This window comes from Stylophora pistillata, chromosome 7, assembly GCF_964205215.1.
Source record: "Stylophora pistillata chromosome 7, jaStyPist1.2, whole genome shotgun sequence".
Classification (NCBI taxonomy): Eukaryota; Metazoa; Cnidaria; class Anthozoa; order Scleractinia; family Pocilloporidae; genus Stylophora; species Stylophora pistillata.
Genome location: NC_142525.1, coordinates 24,220,870 through 24,227,693, shown reverse-complemented (window position 1 = coordinate 24,227,693; position 6,824 = coordinate 24,220,870). Strand labels below are relative to the sequence as shown.

Below are 6,824 nucleotides of genomic sequence, written 5' to 3'. Positions count from 1 at the left end.
TTAGTAGTCGGAACAAAACATTTTATTAGTCTGGACAGAACAGTGTGAAACCCGAGCCAATCACTAAGCCAAAACAAAAGCGAACACCACCACCAACAAAACCAAAGCCAAAAAAATAATCTGTGTCGCTTTCTATTAAAAAGAAACATTGAGAAAAATGTTCAATTTCAATGAACTCGACGGATAACTTTATAATAGATTTAGGATAGATTTATAGTAGTTTTGATATAGCTCAGGGACCAAATGTTCAACTCGACTATTTTCCCTTTTACCCAACTGAAAGCTGACACTTAAGCAACAATGGTCCCTCTAATTAAAAGGTTTTTGTTTTTAGTTGGACGGCGAAAGAGAAACCTAAGGCAATAGCCACTAGCCTTAACAAATGATAGTTGCCCTATAATTTCTGGCAAATACACGATTTTTACTTAAAAAATAGTGCATTAAAGTTAAAAAGTAAGACGGGGAACCCCCAAAAATTAAGTAGTTGAGTCTTAGTAGATGATGTCATAGAGTTTCAGGTATTCTGATCAAGCAGCCTCAGATTTAACTGGATATTTCGTATACTTTATAGTTTACATTGTACATCTAACGCGTTCCAGTGCAAGCGAATTATTACATTTTGTGGCGGATATTGGACATTAAATAACTTCTCTAACGGTAAAAACAGCTCACAGAAGGAGAAAAACTTTAGCTCGCTCGTCATTAAATCGACTTCAAGTTTTATGGATAAAACATTAAGTGACTTAACCTTATCGTGATCAAGGCAAAAATTTCATTTAAAAAATCCTTTTCATTCCCAGCACTACTTAGCACGAAATGACCTTCATCAGGCGATTCTCAATGTGGTGAACCGTCAGCCGTACAATGGCTAACGTTTCTACCATTAGCTATAAAAATCATCTCCACATTGAGACCCTCTATCATACTTGGAGCACACAAGAAAATCTTATAATTATCTTTTTCTGCTGACTGAGACGCCTTTGAGCCTGCTATACGGAAATGCTGCATAGAACATTTTCTTGGTGTGTTCATTCTGTTATGATCTAATTAATTTTGGAGGTCGCTAAACAGGACACATGAGAAAATGGCAGAGAAGAAAACAAAATCACTGGCAATGTCGCTGATCTGTTTGAAATACTTCAAGCCATCGAAGCGCTTGAAGTTTCTTGTCGTCAAGTATTAGGAGGATTGGAACAAATGAAAGCTCAAGTATAAAAACTGTGATGAGTCAGTCATTAACCTTTCCCCCTGACATCAGTATGCATATTCTCCTAATGTGCTGACAAGGAGAATATGTTTAACAATCAAGATCTTTATTAGTTGGTGATCATTTCCTTAATTCTTGTGCCCTTAATGTGTGATTCAGGGGTGATGATGTAAGGATAAATTAGATGCTGGTCACTCTGAGGGTTTAAAGGGTTAAATAGCCAAAACTAGATCGCTGGCTGCGTAAAGAATATTTGGGAATTCACTGGAAAAAAAGTTTTTTTTTTTTGTGTTGTGGGTGGGGAACAGTGCGCACAACATGAAGCCGCTGAGATAATTATGGAGACAATTTCTATTTTCGTGCAAATTGGAAATGTATCATTCTTGTCACGTAAATAATGATTGCAGATGCATTTTATTCCTATTATTCTCGCCGCTTTAAAACTTTAAGGGTGCTACAATGCAACAATTAGAGATGATTTTTCAAATATTGAAGAATGCAGGGGAAGAAAATTAAAAACCCGATCCTACTATGCTAAATTAATAAAAGTATTTGGACTGACCGGAGTCCAATACGGTCTGAAATCATAGGAGTGATTAACAAAATTAGACAAACGTGAAGCGGGAGTCCGATTTGTCAGTCCTGAGTATGATTATGGACAGAATTCGACGACAAAAAGTCCTGTTTCCAGTTAATCAAAACTATGACAAAATTAAAAAAAAAAAAAAAAAAACATCGGCTATTCGTTTTCGTGAAATCAACAACAACAACAACAACAACAGTAATTAGCCGAAATGCGCGACATCACAGGCTTATTACGCTTACTCGGTCCAATTACACAGGCGTGACGTGTCAATTGTTCTATCACACTGTCCAATTACAAGCATGATACATGCATTTTCCAAGAAGTGCTCAAATCGGGCTGGTGATGACCAATCATGTTCGGGAATTCTGTTATGCTTGAAATTAACTCTATAAATGTTATCTTATTCCAGAACTGTGTGGTTGACTAAACGATAGCGAAACTTATCTTATCATGGAAACCCAATATGCAAGATGTAAAGCCAAAAATTAAAGATATATGAAAAAAAAGTTCAACCAAAACAAATGACTCATCACAAAGAGGAATGCTTTTTCAAATTTAGGAGTGCAAAAAAGAACCTGATCTTAACAATCCATTATCTAAGAATGAATCCACAATAGGCAATGGTAAATCTAGACACCAAGTGAAAATAAGCATATACTCGGGTATGCATGTGACAGTATTTTCAATTCTTCAACAATGACATTCGTCGAGAAATTATATTTTATTGCCATCTCTCTAAAATTTGGATGATAATCCATTTATTCAAATGAGCTTCTATGAATATGTAGCCACTATTAACGAACATTGTAAGAGGGAAACTGAGTGCATAGTTCTCTGAGTCGCAGTTTCCGTGTAGAGTCTCTTCGTCAAGATTTGCATTTAATGATCCTAGAAACTGAATCCCGAGGTAACATATAAGAAAACATACATAAGAAATATGTCTACCGCAGTGCTGCCGTACATCAAAGGAGTCTCACAAACCCTCTGCCACCACTTACAGCAACAAGGAATACGCCCGTCCTTAAGTCCGACACCACACTAAGATCTCGGCTGGTCAGACCAAAAGATCCCGCTGACTCAAACAAGCAAGATGACATAGTCTACAAGATACTATGCCCATGTGGCAAAGTCTACATCTGGGAAACAGGACGGCCCATGCGAGAAAGACTGAAAGAACACGACAGGGATATACGACTCCCACGCACTCAGACTTCCGTGGTTTCAGAACATGTTAACGGAACCGGACACAAGCCGCTGTGGAACGAAATAAAGTTTATTGACCGAGAAAGCCATTGGTACACACGCAAGGAAATGAAAGAGGCTATTCACATAATACTCAACCCAAACAACATAAATAGGGACAACGGAGCCGAAATACCGGAAGCGTGGATGCCTACAATAAGAAAACACTAAAAACAACGCCGCACGAAAAACCAGCGAACGCCTGAGGGAACCATGGTACATGAAAACAATAGCCGGATCGAAATGCACCAGTCACAACAGACCACCATGATACACAATGCTGTGCCAGAACTAGTCAAACCCATCGCCTGAAGAAGAATTTTAAGAGTGTGTCTCTGTAAAAGCGGTCCGGTCAATTTTGCTTGAGACACAGATTTCCCTAATTTCTTGTGGGTTGTAAGAAATTCATATGCCTATACTAAAACCACAATCCGTTTGATCGGATCTCTTTATTTTTCAAAGTTTTACGGAAATGAAATTTCACTCGAGCGAAGGCCTGTCGTGACACTTTTCAAGACTTTAATTTGAGATAACTTTGGAGGACAATTTAAAAAAAAACTACGGAACTCAGCAAAAAACAAATACCACAGCCATGTATATTAATTATATCTTATCCATCGAGGCTACTTTCGTGAACATCACATTTCAATCAAGGAGACAGGAAGACTTGAATGACACCTTATCGGTTCGCTTAAGTCACACACGCGAAAACCGATCAAATTCAAGGTAAATTTTTGAAAAAGTGAGGTGTTCTTAACTGATCCAACCAACATAGTTAGGAAGTAGATGCCACAGAAAAGGTAACTACAGAAAAAAACTTTGCGGCCCGACCTTTACGAAAACTTTATAACTCCACGAACTTCCCTAATTTTCGGCAATCTCCAAGTTTGGTCGCCATTTTGAGGGACTTATGAACATGAAGCGTTGCAGACAAAAATCGAGAGGGTAGATCTAAAACCGTCAGAAATACATGCGAAAGCAATTCAAATAAACTTTACTTTCTATTCAAGCAGCAAAATGTGAAATTATTCGTAATACTTACCATTCCTGCGTTCCCATGCGACCATTTCTTCCAACAATTCAAACACAACTAGTGTTCAAATTCTCCTCGTCAGTCCACCATAAGAAATAACCTATGTCACCCAAGCTTGGACTCAGTTGTGAAGTACGAATCAAATAACACAATTGCTTCTTTTTCGAGGCAATATCATGCTGGTATTTGATTTTCTGATCGACAACAACGGTGTTCAGTAATGGATCGCCATGTTTACCTCATACACGGACCGCTGGCCAGCAGCTGAGTGAAAACAGAACAGTGTGGGGTGGGGTGGGGGGGGCTTATCGTCATAAGATATTAGAATACATGCTTAAAAAACTTTGGGACTCCCAGTCTAAACCGTGAAGGCATGCTTAGTGGTACAGACCACTTTTATTTTGTCCTCATAACTTTTTCCTCTAAATCAGAACTGGTATTAATTGATAGAGTTATCGAGGGTAACTGGGGTACCCATATTACTTTTTGCTTGTCTTCTGTGGTAAAAAATAAGGTGTATATTTTACGAGAACCTTTTATTTATGTCCCATTGCACGGAATGAACACTGTACTTAGAATGTTTTTTCTTAGTCATTTCTGCTGTTCCTACGAATGCATGCAAAATCATTGCTTTATATACAAAGCTGACTCTAAAATATGATTTTCCGCAACAGTAACCAATGTCATTTACGTATGGCGTTAATAAAACTAGCAATGTACAATTTTTAGTGTTTCCCACTTAAAAGCTCGACATAAAATTGTTAAGTGAACCATGTTAGTCTCAGCTCATACCTTTAATCAAACTGACCTTTTATCACTAAACCCTATTCTTTTAAATGTTCAGCAAGGAACCGTGAGCGATAACCCTACTCTTGTACGTTTGATCAGCCATGATCTAATCGGCCCAAAGTAACGAATATAAATATAGACGCAAGACCGATACAACGTCTTCAGGCACCAGAAGAACTTCTGCCTTCTTCAGGCACCTGAAGAAGGCTAGTTTGGCCAGCCGAAACATAGTGCTCCGTCTCAAAAGTTATCTACTTTGTATCGGTCTTGCCTCTATAATCCTATTCCGTTTTCATTTTCAAATTTATTGTCCATTTGTTTTCATACGAGAACGACAAAGAGTTTTATAAGTAAACCGAATGTTTGGTGTACCACGCTTGTGTATACAAGGACATGGAAAAGGCCGGCTAAATAAGCTCCTCCCCTCGGTCTGCTCCTAATTTTTGGTTGCTTTCGCCCCATGCCTCTGCACGACTCCCTGTTGGCTAAAAAGAAATTTGAAAGACTACTATGCCGGACGCCTTTTCTTTTTCATTTCAGTTACCCTCTACAATTCTTTATAAGTATGTTTCGTGTTGAGATTTGGAGCAAACTTTCTCCCCTAACCTCTGACCGGGGGTCCACGAGGGATCACGAAGTTTATGAGGTGTGGCTTGAATGTCATCATAATAACCACTGGGCAAATACATGGGACGCAAGTGTTCTCTGTTAAAAACAATACAGGTGTGGTTGGACAACAACGGTGTTTACGGAGGCTCGGAAAGGTTTTCCGTTTCCGTGATGTTTGTGAAACGATGACAGGTTGCAAGAAAAGAGCTTAATCGTATGGGCAAACTGTAAACATCTTTGCAATTATATTGTTGGGCAAGACGTAAGGTCCACAAACAGACACTCAAATTTTCAGTTATTGTAAATTATCTGAAAAACTAACTCGGTTACCTACCATTTTAGTTTCTTTGTAGGAAAGCTCCCGAATTTCTTTAACTTCTCAGAAAGTATGAAACAAATTTATCTAGCAGATTTTAAGAGTTCTTCCTGTACTTATAATTGTTGCCAACGCGATACGAGTTCGGGAGGTCTAAAGGAACTCGCTCTAACTTTGTATACTCGATACGATTTCACTGATTTCCGCGCCAAGGGAGCAATTCATGAGTGGTCTGTGGTTACGCTCGCTGGGCAAAGAATGGGTTTGTGACTTTCTCACTCAATTGAAGAGACTCGCGCCACTCCTATGAAATAGTTAAACAGAATATACACTGCGAGCAGTTTCTTAATTTTCTTAAATATAGTGAGGTCATGCGTATCCTCTGAGCATGGAGAAGCCGCGAGATTGGTGACTCGTGTGTCGCGTCTTTGCCGCTCCAAGCTCTCGGAATTAAGCAAAGATTAGCAACGATTCTACTGCGAGTTGAGCAACGATTCTACTGCGAGGATCGTGCATTATACGTAAAGATAATAAACTTTACCACTGATGCGATACAAGAGGTTCAATGGTTATCTCGATTATCTGAACACATTTATTTTCCCGAAATACTAAGGTAACTTTTAAGTCCATTTTCTTACATTTATAGTTCATGGTCAAACTATTCGCCAATCGAATGTGAGAACAATATAAAAAAAGACTACTAATGAGAGTCTCCCTAAAATCTTTTTAAAAATTTCTCACCGGGATCATTTGTAGGTAACTTCACGACCCCCGACATGAATTCCAATACTCTGTGCTAAGAATACTCAAGGAATTTGAACTGTTTGTCCTCCTCTAATGCATATACGAAGACACGAAAACCAGTATAGACGAAATCGAGGAACTGGAGGATCTTTTGGAAGTACGTAAATCGTTAAATCTTAGCGCAAAAGGATAAAAGGGAGTGGAAGACATTAAAGCCAAACTGAATGAGCATTTAATAACTCTAGAGGGATCTTCCCAACGGAAAGTTGGAGATGTAAGTAGAAGATTCCTCAGTATG

General features: G+C 38.6%; 1 pseudogene; it reads left to right on the top strand.

The window, feature by feature from the left end:
* The first annotated feature begins 17 nt into the window (after positions 1-17).
* On the top strand, positions 18-4,790 carry LOC148727186 (uncharacterized; annotated as a pseudogene).
* The last annotated feature ends 2,034 nt before the right edge of the window (positions 4,791-6,824 follow it).